We start from the raw sequence: 24002 nt of genomic DNA on the forward strand, positions 1-24002 counted from the left end.
AAAATAGAAATAGACTATAATTATAATTAAAATCGTGAATCAGAGAGGAAATGAAAGTAAAAATGAGGCAGATCAAGATTTCCTCACGCCTCTTAGGCTCACATAAATATGCGATGATGAAAATTATGAGATTATGAAAATAAATACCTGCAAAGGATATCTCTCGACTTATATATATATATAAAATCTCAATTATTGCAGATATACTGTATTGTTTTAATTAGAATTAAAAGCATTTGAAAAATAAAATAAAAAAAGTTTAAATAAAAAAATCTTATAATTGTTAAACTTTTACTCTCTATTTATGAAACTTTTTAACATATATAAAGTTTTCTATCGGCTTCACCTTAAATGGATGTTTGATGCAAGCGCTAGTATAAATTCATTCATTTACAATAAAATTGCAACATCTTAACACTCCTCAAAACTTGATATATAATAACTAATTACAGAAACGTGTCGGGAAAGGGCGTTGTTTACGTCTAATCAACGTGACTTTGAATCGTGGCGCCCGAAAGGAGTGCAGGAATTTTAACTCCTTCAAATGTGTTACCTAGGCGATCAGAAAACAAACAAAATAACTAACAGGTACCTGGAACTCACAAACCTCCACCGAACTTTTAAACAGTCATCCCTGTTTATCTAGCTGCTAATTGTCACTTAGCTTATGCTTTAACCTGCATCCTGAGCAGTCTCTTTTATGTTTTATATTCATATTGAATTATCAAATTATGTAAATGGATTATTAATCCAGTTTACCTGAATCGATCTCCGAGAATCAATCCTTGCTAAACAAACCCTAGAATATATCAGATTCACGATGGTCTCTTGCTTTTAATTTCTTATATTGTGATTTTAATGGCAATTAGGGTACATCTCGTTTGAACCTTCTCAGGTTAAGCTATTCGAATCCCGTTGTGCTATTTGTGGATTGAGGTGGGTTTTTGAGCTTTCATCTTGTTCAATTGCATGTCAATTCTCCGCTTATTTTGCTTTCTATAATTATAAATGGCAAGAATGTGAAAAATATCCAGGTTTGAATTTGTACCTGGTCATTATCTGTCTGATGATTCTGATAAGTAGAGTTGTTTCGGTGATGGATAATCCTTTCTAAGCCATTTTTTCTGTTGTTTACCTTTTTGCGATGAGCTTGTTAGGCACTCCGCTGATATAAGGATTTAGGTTCTTGATTGATAGTTCAAGCATAGAGAGAGAGAGAGGCTAGGGGCATAGATACCTTATTTTAACCCTTATACTATTTGCTTTACGTAATCATATTAAGAAATTAAATCCAGCCATATGTGGCCTATGAATTCTGCTCCGAGCTTCCCACAAAGATTTAGCCCTTTGGTTTTGGACACTTTGAGATACGGGGTTGTAATGTTCTCAACATAAGCCATGACTTTTAACTATGCATTGGCTGCCCTTCTCTGGATTACCTTTTTATGTGACTTAAGTGACTCCTAGCCTAAATCCTTGTTGTCTTCCTTTTCAACTGTAATGCCTTAACTCACATGTAATTTAACTGATTCAATCAAAATGTGTCTAAAAGGTCAAGAGGGTGTGAAATGAAGGAGCACATTGAATCAGTTTTAGGGATTTTATTTGGAGCATTGGACCGAGTTGGTAATGGATGAATGGCTGAGATTAAATCATCCTTTTGGAATTCATTATTTAAAATTTTAAGGTTTTTTAAAGTTAATTATATCACCAGTCTTTTATCTATTGTCGCTGCTATCTTTGGCTTAATATCTAGAACCCTTGAGTATCTCTAGTTTCTAGACACGTGAGTTTTCCCCTATATAGAAGGGTGTGCTTTAGTGGAAGGGATTTGGGGTGTGATGCCCTAGCACATCAATTTTAGAGTTACAATTAGTTATCAGGTTTGGAGGCCATTTTCCAAAGTTGAAATTTGAGTATCAATTTCAGATTTGGGTCAGTTACTGCAAGGTGTCTTCACATTATTGAACTTCATTGAAGATAGCAATGACAAAGACAAGTGGAAACAAGTAGAATAGACCCGGTTCTCACTTTCTGGGTGTTTTGGCAAAGACAACTAGGGTTTGAAGACATTTCTGAGGTGTTCGTGACTGTTAATTATCTACCTCTACGACTAATCTTCATGTAATATCCTCATCAAACTACTTTTGTTTTATTTCCTTCTCCGGATGCTCTCCAAGATAGGAATGGTGAGCGGTAGCCTCTTGGCTTAATGCCCAGAACCCTTGACTATCTCTAGTTTCTAGACACATATGGGTTTTCCCCTATTTAAAAGGGTTTGTTTTGGTGGAAGGGATTTGGGGTGTGATGCCCTAGCACATCAATTTTAGAGTTACAATCAGTTATCAGGTTTGGAGGCGGTTTGCCAAAGTTGAAATTTAAGTATCAAGTTCAGATTTGGGTTAATTACTGCAAGGTGTCTTCACAGTATTGAATTTCATTCAAGACAGCAATGACAAAGACACGTGGAAACAAGTAGAATAAACCTAGTTCTCACTTTCTGGGTGTTTTGGCAAAGACAACTAGGGCTTGAAGACATTTCTGAGGTGTTTGTGACTGTTAATTATCTACCTCTGTGACTAATCTTCATGCAATATCCTCATCAAACTACTATTGTTTTATTTCCTTCTTCCGATGCTCTTCGAGATAGGCGTGGTGAGCCATATCCTCTTGGTACCCTTTTCGAGCCTCTGTACATATATGCACCACCTCATGTATCATCTCACATACTTGTGTATCACATGTCCACTGCTCCTTGATCTCACACAACTCCTTGAACCAACTGACCATAAGGAATGAAATAAAAGCATACACCCCATTATCTGTGCACGGATATGAACTATGAACATAACCAAAAGTTAAGCCCACGCCTGCAAAGTCAAAGCCAAGATTGTCTATATAGTCAAAGAGATTTCTTAACTCTTGGGCTGGATACAAGGCTTGAGGCTGTTTGAAAGATTAAGGAAACATGGGGCAATAGTGGGCTGCATCGCTGATTGAGATGGGAAAAATGAGGGTGAAGTGGTAGAAATCTCATGATATGGGGGGAAAATGAGAGAAAACTCTATCAAAGGAATCCGTGTTAAAACATTTAGACATAATTTCATGGAAAGCCTGAAAAAGCATAAAAGATTAGATGCGATCTTGCTACATACCATCACTGTTACTGCTTGAAACAAATAGATTTACACTTGGAGTTGCCATGGCTTTTGAATGAATTGCCTCCAAAGGCTGTTAGCTTTGAGAATAATACCCAAATTCTTAGTGAATGAAGTTTAGAATGGTCCACCAAGGGATCTTCAATGGACAATGCCAAAAATTGTTGTCACAAAAGTTTGCACCCTTGTTTAGATGATGGTTAGTAGCCTAAACAACCTTGTGAAACGTGGAAACAATTTTCAAGCGCAGGACTGGACATGCGAAATTGTATCTCCAAAGAAGTTGACTTCTTTTACAATGCATGAAAAGGAAAGGGAATGATGCACCAGATTGAAACTTGAATTTCTTTGCCTATAGCTGCACATAACATTAATAAGGCCTCCCAAACTACACTTATCTTAACTCTAAGCTACCCTCCAAGGACTCATATGCAGGCTAAAACTAATGAAATGATACAAGGAAATTTATTCACAACACATGAGCAGGTTAAACACAATATACAAATTGTAAAGACATAAAAGAAACATTCACCATATCGCATGGGAAATGCGCATTGCAATAGAATGGTAAGAAGAGATAAAATTGAGAATTTTATTACAAGGCATAAGAAAAATTGTAAGCATTGCTTAATTCACATTAATTTATTTAATGTATTAATTTCGCAATCTATTGATGCAGGCAAGGGATGAATAACTAGGGCCAAAGGCACACCCAGCTATCCAAACCACCCTACAAGAGTTAACACAACAGAAGCAAACACGAGGAACAACGCCAAAGAAAGAGAGAACAAGGATATATTTATTGATTCATCAAATATTCAGCATACATGCCCAGCTGTAAGGCCTTTTGGGTTACGGCCAATTACAAATGTACAACTTCCAGATCTCCAAATCAGCTTTTTAAATCCACATATCTCTTTTCTTTTGAACTCCCCCCAAAAATCTGCCCTAACCCTAAACCTAAACACCCTACTTATACTTGCCAAAATGGCTTACGGATAATTCTAGAACATAGAGAAACCACAAGTCGGCCCTCATCAAATATAATGAACTATACCAAAATTAAATGTGAGCAAAGTCGGGCCAATTGGAACTAGGCAAAATGAACTAATGTACAGGATTACAAAGAAACCCAGGATGCTCCTGCATTAGACAACCAGGGTTGGGAAAAAAAAATGATTCCCCTGAATCATGCAAGTGTCACACCCTGAGCTGAATCCAACTCAGACTGAGAAATCCATGTAGCATCTTCAACTGGTCTATTTTCCACTTCACCAAATATTCATAGTAATCTTTTCCTCCTGTGCTCTTACCAACTCTTTGATCCAATATCTGTTCAACCTCTTCGATTTGCTTCTTAGGATAATCATCAGGTACAACAATTTCATCCTTTGACTCATGATACTTATACAAATCAGCAATATTGAATATAGGAGATATATCCATGTCATCAGGTAACTCAACTTCATAAGCATTACCACTATCAAACTTCTTCAAGATTTTACAAGGTCCAAATTTCTTCATCTTTAGCTTACTGTATGTTCTAGCTGAGAATCTTCCTTTCTTCAGATGAACCATCACCTCATCACCAACTTGAAAATCATGGTGTCTTCTAGACTGATCAGCATTCTCTTTATACTTATGATTACTTTGGTCCAATCTCAACTTCACTTCTTTATGCAAAGACTCCATAAAATCAGCAAATTCTTCTCCTGCAGCGCTTCTCTTTTCTTCACCAACAACATCTCTCAAATTTGATATGCCTCTAGGATGCATTCCAGTAACAATCTCAAAAGGTGTCTTCCCTGTACTCCTATTCATAGAATTGTTATATGCAAATTCAGCTTGTGCCAATACCATCTCCCAATTACTTGGCTTATTCCCAACCAAACATCTTAGCAAATTACCCAAGCTTCTATTCACAACCTCTGTCTGTCCCTCTGTTTGTGGATGAAATGTAGAACTAAACTTCAACTCAGTACCCATCTTCTTCCACAAAGTCTTCCAAAAATATCCAACAAACTTACTGTCTCTGTCAGAAATAATACTTCTTGGTAATCCATGCAATCTCACAATCTCTTTAAAAAAAAGTTCAGCAACATGCTCAACATCTGATGTCTTCTTACATGGTATAAAATGAGCCATCTTAGAAAATTTGTCCATTACCACAAATATGGAATCATACTCTTTCATTGTCTTAGGCAATCCAAGAACAAAATCCATACTAATGTCAGTCCAAGGTTTCTCAGGAACAGTAATAGGTGTATACAAACCAGTATTTTGACTCACTCTTTTTGCAACTTGACAAACTCCACAACAATTTACAAATTTTTGAACATCCTTATACATTTGTGGCCAATAATATTTTTCTTTCAGCAAACCCAATGTCTTATCAATTCCAAAATGTCCAGCTAATCCACCACTATGCTTTTCCTTAATTAGATTCAACCTCATAGAACTTCTAGGAATACACAACTGAATGCCTTTGAACAACATACCTTCTTGAATGAAATACTCATCATACTTACTTATGTGATCTGTCAGATTTGGTGCTCTGCACTCTCTCCATGCCTCAGAAAAATTAGGATCAGCATCGTATAACTCTTTCATCTCATCAAAATCAAGAACTTCAACCTTCATTTCAGTCAACAAAGAACGTCTTCTACTCAATGCATCAGCAACTTTGTTAGTAACTCCACTCTTATGCTTAATCACAAATGTAAAACTTTGCAAATATTCAACCCACTTCATATGTCTTTGATTCAATTTATGTTGACTTCCCAAGTATTGTAAAGCTTTATGATCAATATACAACACAAACTCCTTAGGCATCAAATAATGTCTCCACTTCTTCAATGCTTGAACAATAGCATAAAACTCTTGATCATACACAAAATATTTCCTTCTAGCATCATTCAACTTTTCACTAAAGAAAGCAACATGCTTACCTTCTTGACTTAATACAACTCCTATTGCATTACCACTTGCATCACATTCAACTTGAAATACTTTGTTGAAATTAGGCAAAGCCAATACCAGTAATTCTGCAACTTTTTGTTTCACAGTCTCAAAACTCTTATCAGCTCCATGTGTCCACTTGAATTCCTTTTATCTCCCCTCATTGCCTCAGTCATAACATTGCAAACAATACTGAAATTCTTTATAAACTTTCTATAAAAACTAGCTAAACCATGAAATGATCTTACTTCACTCACATTCTCAGGTGTAGGCCATTCCAAAATTGCTTTAACCTTCTCAAGATCCATCTTCAAACCATCAGCTGAAATCACAAATCCCAGATACACAATCTCCTCTTGCATAAAAGAACACTTTTTCAGATTAATCAGCAACTTTTCCTGTTTCAACTTTTGCAATACTTGTCTAATATGCTCAAGATGTTCTTCCTTAGTCTTACTGAATATCAAAATATCATTCAAATAAACAATCACAAACTTACCCAAAAATCTTTTCAGAACTTCATTCATTAACCCCATGAAAGTACTAGGTGCATTAGTCAAACCAAAAGGCATAAACCACCATTCATACAAACCATCTTTTGTCTTGAAAGCAGTCTTCCATTTATCATCTTCTCTGATTCAGATCTGATGATAGCCACTCTTCAAATCAATCTTGGTAAAATACTTTGCTCCACTTAAACAATCCATTATGTCATCCATCTTTGGCATAGGAAACCTATATTTCATTGTTATCTTGTTAATGGCTCTGGAATCAGTACACATTCTCCATTCTCCATTCTTTTTAGGTGCTAATACAGCAGGTACAACGCATGGACTCAAGCTTTCTCTGATCAAACCTTTTTGCAACAACTCATGCACTTGTCTGTTAAGTTCTTCATTCTCTGTAGGTGTCAATCTATATGGTGCTTTGTTTGGCAAACTTGCTCCAGGAATCAAATCCATACAATGACTTATACTTCTTACTGGAGGTAATCCATCAGGAAGATCATCAGCAATAATGTCTTTATATTCATTGAGCAATTCTACAATTTCTTCTGGCACTTGGTCAATACTACCATCTGTCACTCGGTCACCACTATCTGGCACTCGGTTAGCATTATTCTCTTGCACTTGGCCTTCATTGACAAAACTTGGTTTTCTTGAAATTATGGCGAAACAAACCTGATTCTTCTTCACTTCCTTTTCAAATTGTTTCCTATTAACCATACAAATCTTTACAGTAGTACAATTGACCTCATCTGGAACTTCAATCAAAGGCAACAATGTTTGTTTCTTCCCATTCACCCAAAGAGTATATTGATTCAATCTTCCATCATGTACAACATGTCTATCATATTGCCAAGGTCTACCCAACAAAATATGACAACAATCCATGGGCATAATATCACACAAAACTTCATCAACATAATGTCTAATTTTAAATTTCACAAGGCATTGCTCACTTACCAATATCTTATGCTCATCTTTGATCCATGAAACATGATAAGGTTTGGGATGTTTCAGCCTCTCTAACTGCAACTTGGTAACCAGCTCTTCTGATGCCAGATTTGTTGAACTCCCACAGTCAATGATCACTTTGCAACATTTTCCAGCCATCTTACATCTTGTCTTGAAAAGACTTCTCCTTAAAATAGGTTCCTCATCACTTCTTTTATTACATAAGGTTCTTCTCACCATCAGATTTTCTCCAACCTTAGGTCCACTTGGTGAAATTTCAATATCTTCTTGAATCACAACATTTCTATTATTCTGTCCACTTTCAGAGGATCTACATTCAAAAGATCTATGCCCTTCTTTGCCACATCTAATGCCACATCTAAAACAATTACCATGAAATCCACTTCTAGAATAGGAATTACCTCTTCCCCAGTAAGGACTAGTGCCTCCTTGGTAAGAATTACCACCTTTCCGTTCGGTCTTGCCTTTATCATCACTCTTCCATTCAGATATGCCTTTATCTTGCATAGAATTGTCAGATCTACTACTTTCTCCATAAGATCTACCTCTACCTCTTTGGAATCTACCACCTCTACCCCTTTGTCTTTGTTCATGCTTCTTTGTCAAGATCTCCTCAGCCTTCAAGGCATACTGATATGCTTCTTCCACACTTTCCAACTTCACAAAACTTATCTCATCTTAAATTCCAGATCTCAATCCATTAATGTACCTTGCAATTTTTTCAACATCATCATCCACACGTCCAGATCTGATGTTCAATCTATAGAATTCCTCGGTATATTCTTTCACAGTCATATCCCTTTGTTTCAAATTTTGCATCTTTCTCAATAAGCTAACTTGGTAATCAATAGGAAGGAATTTGTTCTTTACCTTGTTCACCATCTTTGGCCAAGTTCTTATCTTCTCCTTTCCTCTTCTTTGTCTATCAGTTTGCAAATGCTCCCACCATAATGATGCATGACCTTTCAGCCTAGTGATTGCAATCCTCACCTTTCTGTTATCAGGAGTGTTTTCATACTCAAAGAACTTCTCCATATCAGAGATCCAATCCAGCACAGTATTTGTATCCAATTTCCCATCATAAGGGACAACTTCTACAACAGGCTTTGAATTTGCCCTAGACAATAATCGCAACAATCTTTCCTCATCTTGATCTTTTTCAAGTTCTGGATTATGGTTTGGTGCTGCTGCTTCATCATCACTTACATCTTCAAGATGTGCTCCTCTCCTCTGGGCTATCTCCACAGCATCTAATCTGGCTGCAATTTGTCTTAACTGATCCAATATAGCGTTATCAACATTATTTCCTCTACCACGAACCATCTTTACAAATCAAGTTCCTGCAAGATTGTAACCCTTTGCAAGTTATAGGTCAAATCCACAGATCTGCCACTCTACAACCAGATCCAAATCAGGGTTCTACGCGATCCAATCTCCACAAGGATGAACTTCGGGCTCTGATACCAACTGATGCAGGCAAGGGATGAATAACTAGGGCCAAAGGCACACCTAGCTATCCAAACCACCTTGCAAGAGTTAACACAACGGAAGCAAACACGAGGAACAACACCAAGGAAAGAGAGAACAAGGATATATTTATTGATTCATCAAATATTCAGCATACATGCCTAGTTGTAAGGCCTTCTGGGTTACGGCTAGTTACAAATGTACAACTTCCAGATCTCCAAATCAGCTCTTTAAATCCACATATCTCTTTTCTTTTGAACTCCCCTCAAAAATCTGCCCTAACCCTAAACCTAAACACCCTACTTATACTTGCCAAAATGGCTTACGGATAATTCTAGAACATAGAGAAACCACAAGTCGGCCCTCATCAAATATAAATAACTATACCAAAATTAAATGTGAGCAAAGTCGGCCCAATTGGAACTAGGCAAAATGAACTAATGCGCAGGATTACAAAGAAACCCAGGATGCTCCTGCATCACCTATATATATATATATATATATATATATAATATTATTTATTTTAATTTTTTCGTAAAAATTAGAAATGAAAATACTACAAATTTTCCTATAAAATAATTCTTAAAAGACACAACCATACACATATTACAAAATGAAATTTGTAGAGGTGATTAACATTTTGGTAGTGGCCAAAGCACAGTTGCATATTTTTACATTTAATATGCTTTTTGTACTTTCTCTCCTCCACATCATTGTGTAGATGCGACATTGGCATAGGTGAAATGTAGATTGGTCAAAATGTTGTACCATATTCCATCCAACCTGCCAGCTCCAATTTCGAGGTTCCTCGTACATGGTCAAGCACTTAACCTTTTATGTTGATCACCAAGGGAGATAAACACTATGTGGCAAGGTAGAAAAAGTACCTAGACCCCATTCTTGTTCTCAAGCTCAGCAGATGGAGAGTAGTCCATGGTTAAAGGAGGTAGAATGATTACAATATCAATTCATCTTGTATTTGACATATTGGTCATCTGTTGTAATTTGAATTTTGTAACTATCTTTTGATTTTTTGAGATGTTGGTAAAAAGCCATGTATATTAATGATGGATTGTCTCTATTTTGAGAAAAACTTAAATAAATTATCTGTTATCTATCATTTATTACTTTTTGACTACAAAGTCTAGAGTAAATTTTGGAAATTTAGTCCTATGTGGATTGCCCATCCTTACAAAATTACAAATACAGGGCATAGCCACTACAAATGAACCAGAGAAACTCAAAAAGTATCTACAAGATGTTCTTAAATAGATGGCATAACTTTGATTACAACATTGGAGTTCAAATCCCTAAGCGTTGAGTTACAAAAAGAACAAATCAGAAAAAAATTGATCCCTGCAAGTTGAGAACACTGAATTGAGCAAAGAGGTCAAAAGTTAATATCATGCAACTAGGAATGATAGCCAACACACAACTGTCTTCATGATTTGTAGTCTGTTGGCATGTGGGGTTGATCTCAAGAGCCATTTGCGACTAGAAATAGTCATGGGACGATTGGGTGAAACTTACAGAGATCATGCTGTAGTATGGCGTTGTTTGAAAGAGTTGACAAGAGTAGACATGTCATTGGATCCAGTTGAAAGCGTTAATGCTTCAATCTGCTATTTGTTCTTCATGGGTAGGAGCTCCTAGATGAGCCTTTTTGCTCCTTGGCACCCAAAATGACTGCTTTAATCATCGGGGAAAGTTTCCACGATAAGTATCCAATCGAACTGTGGCTGAAAGCTATTGAATGTTGGGGAAGCCACAAGAAAGTCCTGTTGATGACATCCCTACACTTGTCAACATTCAAACTGATTTCTGTAAGACTGCAAACATGTTCCCTTGATAGGATTCCTTGGTGTAACATCACCCATCAGATCAAGTAATGTTATCCCTACTGATAACCAAGGTTACCCTGATGAACTGCCTTGCTCTTTGGATATCGACAAAACTTTTGCTGATGCAAATCCTATTGGAGCAACTTACATTGTCGAACCATGCTTTGAGTCTGCTGCTGATGACTCAAGCTTCCCCAATGAAAAAGTCCCATTGGTGACAATGGAAGGAAGTTATATCAATAGCATCCTTATCGATGAAAGTAGGCACATTAATGAAGCACATAAGCATTTCTTAGACCACCCAGTTGCTCCGAAAAGCAATGTTCATGAAACATGGTAGAAGCATGGGAGAATGATCTCATCAACCCATTTCGGTAAAGTCCCCATTTTAGCAGGTTTTTGTAGCTTGGTGAAGTCAGTTCATCATTGTGATCCTTGTGAACTGACAGTGTGTTTTGAGGGTATTTGTTGAGTGACTTGCTATTTGTAGGAAGTCAGTTCTGGGTGGTTACTACTTTTAGTAGTGCAGTTGAGGCACCTAGTGATTGGCATCTTCACTGATTGATTGGGTCGTTTAATGGAGCTTCATATTATAAGTTATTTATTAAGGCTGTCTTAATGAATAACTTTATTATTATGTTGTTGTAATTTGAAGGTGTGTTAAAGAAGCCTTTTAAGTGAAAAGTGTCTTCATGAAGCCTTTAGCTTGGGAGTTATTTATTCAAAATTATTAAACGAAAGCTTATAATTGAAAGTGTATTAATGAAGGCTCTTAGTGAAAAATGTGTGAGAGAAGCTACTTGCCTTGCTGTCTTGAAGAAGTCATCTTTTATTTTTATAAAAGCAATGCTTTGTGAGAAAGCAATTCATTATGACATTTGCTTCTATTCATTTTATGAATTTGCTGAGGGTTTATTCATGAGACTGCTGTGAGGACTGATTCCTCTAATTGCTGTTGCACTTTGAGCCATTGAAATACATGGTGAATTGTGTCTGATATTCTGAGAATTATCTCTGCTTATTTGGATTGGAAATTTGGTGTTGTTGTATACCAAATTGTCCATTAATTTGCTGCTGTTTGATCAGGGTTTAGATGCCATTGTTTTGCATTCATTTTGGTCCAAATTTATTGTTACTTTGAAGGTGATTGTTAGCTTCAATATGGCATTTGCAATCTGCATTTATATACCTCCTTGGGCTGCTAATTCTGAAGGTTCCGTGAGTATTTAAGGAGCAGTCTTTGAGGGTTTCCTAGGCCAGCATTGCATCTGCCAGCAACGTCAACTCCCTTGGCTGCTACATATTAAGTTGGTGTCGAGTTTCTAGGGAACAGCTGCCACACATTAAACGCCAACATTGATAACTGGCTGTGACCTATGCAAGGACTCAAATCTATTTGTTTTGGGCGTGGAAATTCTTCCATTCTGCTGCAACCAATTGGTACATCAAACATTCCAGATTCATTAAATGTTCAGAATTAAATTGAGTGTTATTTTATGCCACATGTTTGTTAAAATGTTTCTTGGCTGTAGGTGTAGATTTACATGTGAAAATTCTGATATATGCATTGGAAGTGATCAAGAATAGTTGCCATTGCCTCTTATTCTTTGCTTAGTCATTGTTGAGTTAATTTGCAAGCATTTGGACATCATCTTAAACCATTTCAAGCAGGCAAACACAATCTGAAAATAAAGGACAACAATATAGAAGTTTCATGCAAAGTAATGAAGCAATTTGATGTTTGTTAGAGTTAGAACCAGCAGGGTTCTTACAATTTCAGTAAACCCGCTCTGATAGGATATAGGAAAATATGGGAAAAGGTATAGAAGCCACACATAAAAACTTTATACACAAAAGTAATATTGCTTCTATATCTTTCTCAATAAAATCTCATACATGTTTATAGGATCCATTAATCCTATTTTATAGGAAACAACCCAAATAAGTTTCCTATCAATATTGAGTAATTTTTAACAAGTCAACATGTACCTCTAATCTAATAACCTATTTATTATTTAACAAAACATGTGACATAATAATATTAAGTTGTTTCTCAACAACTGAATACTATGTCACTTATCAACATCAACTATAATTTTGAAACCTATGTGAACGCTAATTCCCAACATTCCAAATGTCTCTGGCATGAAAACAGTATAAAAATGTGATCAATATTTTAGGCTTCCTATAGACAGCACACAGATTGAGATTGGAAGAAGATAGAACAAAAGTAATGTCTGCAGGATAATTAACCATTGAAAGCAAGCAATTTTTGGTAAGCAACACATTATACAAAGAAACTTTAAATTGTAATGACCAGTGCTTCTCAGACCTAAGAACTATTTAGGTGCTTTGTGTTGATATATAATAGCTTGCGTCAGATACAAGGATAACTGATTATGGTGACTGTATGCATGTGTGCATGTATGTATGTATGTATGTCAGTTCACTGTGAACTGATATACATGCATACATACACACTTGCATAGTACTTGTGCTAAATTAGAATTATCATTCATATGTCTTGAATTCACACAAGCAATTATCCTTTCATTCAATTGAAACTATTCATACCAAATTAAGTATGCAGAAATTTGTACTTACAGATTATATAATCTCTTGGTGATCAAGTAAAGATCTCTTACATAATATTGATTAGGTAATGATCGGATGCATTCACATTAAGTCATAATAGGATCGAGCAGATGATCCATTTATGTTTATACAAATCAGCGACTTAATATAAATCATGTTTGGTTAAGCATTAACTAAACTGATTAGTATAAGGTTAATAATTGTTTATATCAACAGTCATGTCATGAGCGGAGATGAGACATGTCTTCTCACGACATTGCTTTTGACTTTGTGTTTTTTGAAACAATACTTATACCCAACTGAACAACCAAGAGAGGTATCGAAATCAATAAATACTCTCTAATTGGTAAGTTCAGCACTTGCAGACCTGAAGATAAATTGTATTCTCGTAGTTTCACTAGTATTTCATATATTCCACTAAACCAATTTCTTCAAGAGTAAAGTCTTATCATAACCTGCAAGAAAAGAGAAATTAATACATTCAAATCTGCAAATTGTTATACCTATAGCAGTCTGATAAGAAATTTAATCGCAATAACACTTTGTAATACCCAGGGTTTTAATCTAAGAATAATAAATTGTTTATTCAATTTAGAACCATCACACATTTTGAGCTTATCAAGAAACTCAGTGTTGCGTTGAAACTGTACAGGGAATTTCTTAACTTTACATGTATCCCTCAGTACTGAGAATGTCCTTGCATGGGAAGGAGGAAGGTTAAAGGCAGTACTTAGGGAGGCCTGTGATTTCAGTTGACTGTTGCATAATATTATATATATCATTAAAGGGTTTAATTTCTTTTCTTGACCATGATTTAGTAGAGCATCCTTGCAATAAGGCAAGGGGCTTGCCCTTAGTAGTTGATTTCCACAATAGTGATCTTGAAGTGCATATTATAACTCTGTTATGATGAAAAAACTTACAATCTATAATCAGTAATCTTCCTTGCTCCCAAACTTTCCATATACTTTTAAAGATGTTGGATCTAAATTATAGAATGGTAAATGCTTCTGAGTTTTATCTTGTTTGGAACAGCTAACTTAATATTATTCCTCACATGGATTTTCTAGGATTCATTACCTTTTACTTCTTTGTATACAATTTATTACCAAAGAAATGCCATTTTTATTAGATCTTTTAAACGTAGACCTCCTCTAGGTTTATCTAAGCACATGCTTCTTTTTGTTACCCTTACCCTCAGACCCCAGCTGTAGAACACCAACACAGAGTAGTAGTATAAGCTGTAAGAGGGGGATATATTTTGCAATAGTTAAAATCTCCTCACCAAAGATTGCTATTATTTATTCCACATACTTAGCTTTTTGTTTATTTTCCCTTTAATGCATTCCCAATTTCCCACATTTCTGCAAAATAGGGGTTAGCAACTAAGGGATACCTAGATCTCTAACTTATTTGTTAGGGCCTCCACATTGGAAGTCATATTTGGCAAAATAATTTTGAGAGACTGTTTTCCTAACTTAATGTATTTCACCAGATATATTTTTGCACTAGAAGCCACACGAAAGAGTTTTAGCTTTTGCATTAGATGTCTTTGTGATCGACAAAAAGAGCAGTATCATCTGCAAACTGAATATTTAAGAGGTCTTCATCATTGAGGTAGGATTGACCTTTAATCTTAGGATTCCTGGTTGAATACCTTACGAGGTAGTCAGTAGGATCTTAGGCAATTAAAAATAAGGTAGAAGCAAGACGACATCCTTGCCTTACTGATTTTTGCAAGATAAATTGATCAGATAAGGAACCGGTAACATCCTTTTGGGCAACAACATCATTCAATAATATGTTGACCATCTGACAAAAGCCTTTTGGGAAGCCAAATGCTTCAACATCATTCAGATAAGGAACCAGTAACATCCTCTTGGGCAACAGCATCATTCAATAATATGTTGACCATCTGACAAAAGCCTTTTGGGAAGCCAAATGCTTCAACACCATTCACTCTCTTATCCAACATTTCTGCATCTTCTACAGATAGTTTTTTGGCATTAACTTTTTTCAGAACTCTTTGGCATTGTGCCCTTGTAAGTTGTTTCCTTAAGATTTGAATAGGTCTTTGTAGAACCTTTAGAAATGTTTTTGCTTGCCTGTCGTAATCCCATTGGTGCTTCTCTGCTTACTCATGTTTAATACCAACAACTGGTCATAATCAATATGTCCACAGCTATTATTAGTTACAACTAGCAAGAAAGGGCTAATCTCCAATAATTTTACTCTGTTTCAGCATCAAACTTCTTCAAATCCTTGTCAAATTCCAACATTTTATCTTTAGTTGTCTGATCAAGGTTAGATTCAGCCAAGTATGTCCTAGTGTAGTTAAAAGCATCAATCTGATCTGTTGTTTTTGCTTCTCTATTGTATTTGTTTTTGTTTATATCTTTAGCACTTCTCTGTTTATACTCTCAAAGACCAAATCTTGAGCATAGTTAGTTTCTCCAGGGTTAGAATCAGGAATGAAAACAAGGGATTCTAACAACCAACTTTTCTTCTAATAACCAAGGCTAGAGTTAGGCAGGTATATCTTGGTGTGGTTGACAACACTATTCTGAACTGCTATTCCATCTTTATTGCTTTTGTTCTTGTTAACATGTTCAGCACCCCTGTTCTCCTCGTCTAAAATTAAGCCCTGAGTAAAGTCACCTTGTCCAATAGGCAATAATAGCATAGATTTTCTAGTCACATCATTATGTTCTATTTGGGAAATGCTAACATTAGTCTGAACTTCTGTTATTGATGAATCAATGTATTTGGTTTCCTTGGGTTTATTCTCATATGTATTGCTTTTGTTTTCATATATATCAGTATTTACTATTTATTCTACTATCATGAGCTTCAATTTTTCATCCACTCTAATAGGGTTATTTGTTTTACATTCCACGTTGGAAAAGGATTCAAAAAACTTTGTTTTTCCCTCATTTCTAGTTCCTTTCTTTTTTTTCTCATTCTTGGCTTTAGCAGTCCTCTGTTTGATTTCATTTAGGACTAAACTCGGTTGTTATTTGGTGCCCAATGTTAAGGTTTGTTAAGGAAGTCTAGTTTGCTCTAGACACGGACTTATTATCCTTTCGAGATATACTACTGCTTTTGGTGAGGCCATTTAAGACTCTTATATTTGTGCTTTCTGCTATAGTGGTCTGATTCTCATTGGACTTAATTAAAGCATTAAAATTCACATCTTTTGATATGCAGTTATGGATATTATTTATGCCCTTGTAGCATTCTTACCTTGTTAACATTCTTATCTTCCTTTTCATTACAAACATTAAGTCATCTTTAGGTATTATATTCATCAAATCTGTATTAAAATTGATATTTGAAGATTTAATAAAATCTGTATTAGAATTGCTTATATTACCCCGATCCTTCATAATTTCTTTTAGGTTTGGATTGACTATTTTTAGCCCTAAGTTTGGGTCCCCTAAATTCCTTATGATAATATTTACTTCTCATTTGCCCTTCCTTTTTGCATAAGAAACAAGCATCTAATCTCCCGAAATCGCAATGCTTCATTTTATTCTTTTATTATGGATATCAATTCCTTTTTCATCAGGATTGTTTTGAGACAATCTTCTCCTGAATGGATTGGTTTTTTGTAGAAAACTAAGAATGGACCTTTCTGAATCATTTGACAAAAATGAGATTGATACCATAGCTTTTCTTCACATCTTGTTAAGCCTTTCATCCATGTATGTCCTGGCATGCAGTTTTCCTCAATCAATGAGAAAAATAGTAACTTTTTCAATTTGTTTTCCTCATCTGTTGCATCCATCATATTAGAGTTAAACAATAATTATTTTTTCTTGGCAGACAGAGGGGTACTCACTCTCTTTTCTGTTGGCTTGTTGCTGTCCATCCTTTATATTTCTCATTAACACCACCTATCCTGGCTGGGAAATTGTAATGTCCCCCACTTAGCCAGTTTGGAGGTATGTTGTCGTTAGCCCATTCTTGTATGGTCCCGAGGGCTAACCAGGACTTCAAAAGGGATCTTGAGGTTATTTGGCCTAGTCAAATTTAATTACAGGCCAAACGGAGTTCGTTTGTTGGGTTGTCAGGAAGACTTACTAGTTTTAATAAGCCAATAGGGGGATGCAGTGCCTTCAATTTTCAGTGACAAGATGAGATGCGTTTTGTTGGGCTCTTTCTAATGAGCTATTATATGTGGGATTTCAAGTTTATTTGGTATATTATTTTAATGTTTGAAGTTACAACGGTAAAGTGACTATTTAAATTAAATATTATAATGTTTCATAAAGTCACTTTATAAAAATCAAGAGTCCCCCTTTTGAGTACATACATGGATTTTGTAAAAAGAAAAAAAGAAGTAATATTAAAAGTCATGTATTATCCCACATTGGCAAGACGGAAGCGTGGAGCAAGTGAGGAAGGGATTACAAGGAAGAGGATAGCTCTCATTTATTCAAGCTTGGAAATATCAAAGAAATTGGAGAATTTTTTGGAGATTATATCTCAATAGTTTGAAGGACGAAATCCCTTCAGGCTGGAAATCTTGACGCCATTGAAAGATATGGTCTTGAGATTCAACATGTTAGCAGTCTGAAAAAAACAGATATGAAAAAGCAGCCCGAAAAAAGCGGAACCGAAAAAGCAGGCGGAAAAACCAATCCGTAAAGCAGTTCAAAAAGTGGAACCGAAAAAGCAGGTTGAAAAAGCGGGTGCGAAAAAGCAGGCCGAAAAAGCAGTTCGAAAAAAGCAAAGCAGAAGGGGCAGCATAGAAGGAAATTATTTCAGCCATCTACAACCAGGTTTTTTGTTAGTATTGTTTCTAGGGTGTTATAAGCTTTCAGCTGTAAGTGTGCATTATACTAGCATTATCATTTTGTAATCCATGTAAATGCCAAAGTCTTGGTCATATTTCACGAGCATTGTAATTTTCATTGCAATTAAGAAGATAATAGTTGTTGGTGTCATTTAAGCAATTTAATATCATTATTTATCAGCTAGTTAGTTTGCATACCAACTGTTTGTAAAAATGCCAGTTGGCTGTAGGTGTTCATTTCTCATGCTTAGATCATATATATGCACTGAATATTGTCAAAATTAGTAGCACACTCATGTTAGGTCATTTGTGTAGTCCATATTAGTCTTCTAGCACAAGATTTTCATTGATGCAAATTGTAAAAAGGTCATTTGAAGCTAGCTGAAATACTATATTAGTCATACGTCCCTTGCATGTGAATTGTTTGATGAAATTCCTTGAGCTTTCATCAGCATTTTTGAGGGCAGATTTGAGGAGGCTTATTACAATGGTATCAGAGCTATAAGTCCTGCCATCCTGTGGAGGTCTTATAGGGAATTTGGAACAGCCAGATAGAGGGGAAGGTGTTTGACGTTATGTCAAAACACTAAAATCAGAGCATTTATGTTTGAGCATGCGACAGGGGCCTTATAATTTCCGCAATACCAGAGCAAAACAAAATAGGATTTCAGACCTGTAGAGCAAACAGTCTAGTTCATCCGTGCAGGTAGACATAGAATCCAGTCATACAGACATAGAGGAGATATTCTTTGATCAAGGCGGCAATATGAGAGACAAGAATGCTCGGGATCCTAGAGAGGAAAGATTCTTACAGTTATTAGAGACCTTGGCACAGGGACAGCGATTAGCAGAATAGAGGGCACAGGAACAAATCAGAGAATGGAGCTTATGATGCAGATGATGGCTCGTCAAATGGGGTTGAATGCTAACATGGGTGGAGGAAATAATCAGAATGGTAATAATCAAAATGGTAACAATCAGAATGAGAACAATCAGGATGGGACACATAATGGAGGTGAACAAGTTGGGAACAATTTCGGTCATGCACCCCAGCAAGCTAGGACTGTGAGTTCAAGGCCCATGATTCCCACATTTCCTCCTAGAGCTCCAGAGCAGCCCGTACCAGAGCCCCAGATCACTGATATACAGGACCAGTTGAGAAGAGATTGGGAAGCCGGAGGTCCAGATTTTACTGCTGCAATTACCTTTAGGGAGTATATGGATGTGCGGATGAAACATATGCCACGTGGACATGACAGCAACCAGAGCTATGAGCTACGGAAGAAAGTAGGGAAACTTCAGTTACCATATTATGATGGCTCGGGGAAGTCTACAACAAGAGCTTGGGTTCAAAAGCTTGATACATACTTTCAATTGAACCCTATGCCTGAGGAAGAAGCTATTAAGTATGCAGCAATTCATCTGGGTGGGTTAGCACACGAGTGGTGGCATCATGGTATGGTCACTATGGGTCATGCACACATTACCTCATATGTGGAGTTTACGGAGAGACTGATTGAACGTTTTGATAGGAAAGATCCAGAACTACATTTCAAGGAGTTAGCTCAGCTTAAACAATGGGGATCATTGGAAACATACATTTCAGAATTTCAGAAACTTGCAGTGTTAGTAACAGATGTATCTGAACGGAGGATACTGGTTCTATTTATGGATGGGTTAGCTGATCCGTTGAGAGGGTGGATTAAAGCTCTCAACCCTCCCATTTTGCAAGAAGCCATTAAGAAAGCTCGTGACATGGATTCCTCTTCAGCTTCTTAAAATAAATTCCAGGCAAAGAGTTTCCCTTTGAGGAAAGATAAGGACAGTAAACCTTTTCGTAGAGAGGGTCAGCCACCTAAGGAGGAAAGTAAGAGGTTGGACAATGAGACACTTAATGATCTCAGGAAGAAGAAGCTTTGTTTTCATTGCAGGGAGCCTTGGGATTTGTCACATAAGTGTCCATTGAAAGCAAAAGCCAAGCAGATGGAGTACTTTTCAGCCGAAGAGTCAGTGGATGGAGATTCAAAGCAGTCATCAGAATCAGATGGAGATGATAATTCTTCACATGAGGAAGCACACAGCGATAGCACGATAGCTCAGTTGTCCAGTATACAGGAGGCCGTCACTTTCAGAGTTAGGGGAACTTTGGATGGACAAAGATTTGTGGCACTCATTGATACAGGGGCAACACATAACTTCATTGATGAAAAGTTTGTGACACGTAGAGGGCTACATACAGAAGAGCATAGGGGATTTAAGGTGATGATTGCCGACGGCTTCAAAATCGACTGTACCAAGAAAATCTCCAACTTGCAACTTCGTTTGGGAGATTATGACATGGTGGGAGATTTCTTTGTTGTCAACATTGGTGATCAGGATATTGTTCTTGGGATGAATTGGATGAAATCTCTGGAAGAGTTTACATTTAACCTCCAGAAAATGGAAATGAGGTTTGAGGCAAATGGTAAGAAGATAGTACTCAGAGGTTTGTCAGATGGGAGACTACGAGTGGTATCACTCAAGCGGATGCAGAGTTTCTTCAGACACGACCAGGTGTAGTGGACAGTAGAGTTCAGAGTAATGCCTGAGGTGACAGAGCAACATAAACAGGAGTATCCCCCTGATGTACAAAAAATAATAACCAAACATACTAAGGTGTTTGGTGAGATACCTCCAGGGAGACCCCCGGATAGGGGAATTGAGCATGTTATTGAGTTAGAGGAAGGGGCTAAGCCAGTCATCATCACACCCTACCGCCATCCAAAGAGATATAAAGATGAAATAGAAAAAGCAATCAAGGAGTTGATTGACATGGGGCACATACGACCAAGCAAGAGTCCTTTCGCTTCTTCAATAGTATTGGTGAAGAAGAAGGATGTTACAATGAGGATGTGCATTGATTATAGGGAAGTAAACAAGAAGACAATCAAGAACCGATACCCTATTCCGCGCATTGATGAGCTTATTGATGAATTACACGGTCCCTGCTACTTCTCTAAAATTGATTTGAGATCCGGCTACCACCAAATACGGGTTAGAGAGGTGGATGTGGAGAAGATAGCTTTTAGATGCCACTATGGAAATTTTGAGTTCTTAGTCATGCCCTTTGGGTTGACTAATGCCCTCGCCACTTTCCAGTCCTCTATGAATAGAGTATTCAGAGATCAGTTGAGGAAGTTTGTGTTGATTTTTTTTGATAATATACTGATATACAGCCGTACTTGGGAGGAACATTTGAAGCATATTGATGCAGTGCTCAACATTCTAGAGAGGGAGTCATTATATGCCAAGATGAGTAAATGCGAGTTCGGGATGACAGAGTTGCTCTATCTAGGGCATATTATTAGTGCAGGAAGTGTTCGGGTTGACCTAGACAAGATCAGGGCCATTCTGGATTGGCCACCGCCGAGGAACATTTCGCAACTCAAGGGATTTCTTGGGCTTTGCGGGTTCTACTGCAGATTTGTGAAGGGATTTTCATAGATAACAGCACCACTTACAGATTTGACACGGAGAGACAGTTTCAAGTGGTTAGAGAAGGCTCAGGATTGTTTTGACAGGTTCAAGGAGCTGATGAGTACATGCCCTGTTTTAGCCATTCCAGATTTCACCAGGCCTTTTGAGTTGCAGTGTGATGCCTCAGGAGAGGGCGTAGGAGCTGTCCTCATGCAGGACAAACATCCCATCGCATATGAGAGCAGGAAATTACGAGGTGTTGAGAGAACTTACAACATCTATGACAAAGAAATGCTAGCAATCATGCACGTGCTAGCTAAGTTCAGGCAATACTTAGCAGGGAGCCGATTCACAGTAAAAACAGATCATAACAGCTAGAAACATTTCCTTGGACAGAGGGATCTCAATGACAGGCAACAGAAATGGGTGAGTAAGTTACAGGCTTATGATTTTGACATAGTTTATGTCAAAGGGAAGAAAAATATCGTCGTAGATGCTTTATCCAGAAGGCCTCATTTGCTTGCTGTTGGGATAGTCATGGACGATTGGAGAGAGTTGATCTTGGCAGAGTATGCCAAGGATAGTTGGGCATCTAGTGTTATTGAAGGAACTATTCAGGATAGTCGATACGCTGTTGTAAATGATTTGATCATCTACAAAGAAAGGATTTATTTAGTACCCGGGTCTGCTATGAAGCAGAAGATTATGAGGGCATTTCATGATTCACCATTGGCAGGACATCCCGGATTCTTTAAGACATATCGGCAGGTGAAAGAGCGCTTCACTTGAAAAGGACTCAAAACAGAGGTGCTTCAGTTTGTTAGGGAGTGCCCAGTATGTCAGCAGAACAAACAGGAACATTGCTTTCCAAGTGATTTACTACAGCCCCTACCCATACCAGAGAAGAAGTGGGATAGCATTTCCATGGATTTCATTATAGGCCTCCCCAAGGTACAGGGTCAGGATTGTATTTTTGTTGTGGTAGACAGATTGACGAAATTTGCACATTTCTTTGCGATTTCGTCCACATATTCAACAGTACAGACAACAGAGCTATTCTTTCGAGAGGTATTTAGATTACATGGGATGCCACGGAACATAGTCAGCGACAGGGATAGTAGGTTGATGAGCCACTTTTGGCAGGAGTTGTTCAGGTTGTGTGGAACAGAGCTAACTCCGAGTACCAGTTACCACCCCCAAACTGATGGGCAGACAGCGATAGTGAATAAATGGGTTGAGGGGTACCTTCGAAACTACATTGCAGGAGAGCAGAAGGCTTGGGTGAAGTGGCTGCATCTAGGGGAGTACTGCTGTAATACCTCTTTCAATATGTCTATTCAAATGTCCCCTTTCATGGCACTGTACGGGTATGATGCTCCTAATTTTCTGGATTTGTTATTTGGGGACAGTAGGGTGCCTAAGGCCAAGGATATATTGCAGGAGTGTTAGGACATTATGCGATCCTTGAAGGAAAATTTGCAAAGGGCACAAAATCAGCAGAAGCAATATGCTGATCAGCACAGGGTTGAGAGATCTTTCGAGGTAGGAGACATGGTGTACCTCATGTTACAACCATATAGACAGTCCTCTCTCAAGAAGAGTAGAGCAGAGAAATTGAAACCACGCTACTATGGACCATTCAAAGTAATCAGGAGAGTGGGTGAGGTAGCTTATGAGTTGGAGCTGTCTGCAGACAGTAAAGTACATAATGTGTTCCATGTGTCATGCCTTAAGAAGGCATTGGGGCATAATGTGGTGCCTTCAGTAGTATTGCCACCTCTCGATGATGAGGGAAAACTTATCTTGATTCTTGAGGCTATACTTGACTCCAGGGAGAGGGTGCTTTGCAGGCGGACTATCATGGAGTACCTAGTAAAGTGGAGGAACCTACCAGTTGAGGATGCGACATGGGAGGCAGAGGAGATTATTCAGCATCCTGAGTTGAGATTGCTTGGGGACAAGCAATTTCAAGAGGGGCGGATTTAATGTCCCCCACTTAGCCAGTTTGGAGGTATGTTGTCGTTAGCCCATTCTTGTATGGTCTTGAGGGCTAACCAGGACTTCAAAAGGGATCCTGAGGTTATTTGGCCTCGTCAAATTTAATTACAGGCCAAACGGAGTTCGTTTGTTGGGTTGTCAGGAAGACTTACTATTTTTAGTAAGCCAATAGGGGGATGTAGTGCCTTCAATTTTCAGTGACAAGATGAGATGCGTTTTGTTGGGCTCTTTCTAATGAACTATTATATGTGGG

At 37.4% G+C, this 24002-nt stretch overlaps 1 protein-coding gene across 5 annotated transcripts in view; it reads left to right on the forward strand.

Annotated features, from left to right (window-relative positions):
- The first annotated feature begins 406 nt into the window (after nt 1–406).
- Nucleotides 407–24002, forward strand: part of LOC149550096 (lysine-specific demethylase JMJ18-like) — a 91772-nt gene continuing 68176 nt past the window's right edge. Inside the window, exons 1-2 of one of the 5 annotated variants that reach the window (XM_089793241.1) lie at nt 636–936; nt 12116–12342. The gene's annotated coding sequence lies outside the window, so the exon portion shown is untranslated. Of the gene's footprint in view, nt 589–635; nt 937–12102; nt 12343–24002 lie in introns of those variants that run through there. The other 4 variants (XM_089793244.1, XM_089793245.1, XM_089793242.1 and 1 more) reach the window with 4 other exon arrangements.

Source organism: Cupressus sempervirens, chromosome 7 (assembly GCF_028749045.1).
Source record: "Cupressus sempervirens isolate cs-2001-9-10 chromosome 7, ASM2874904v1, whole genome shotgun sequence".
In the NCBI taxonomy this organism is placed as follows: domain Eukaryota; kingdom Viridiplantae; phylum Streptophyta; class Pinopsida; order Cupressales; family Cupressaceae; genus Cupressus; species Cupressus sempervirens.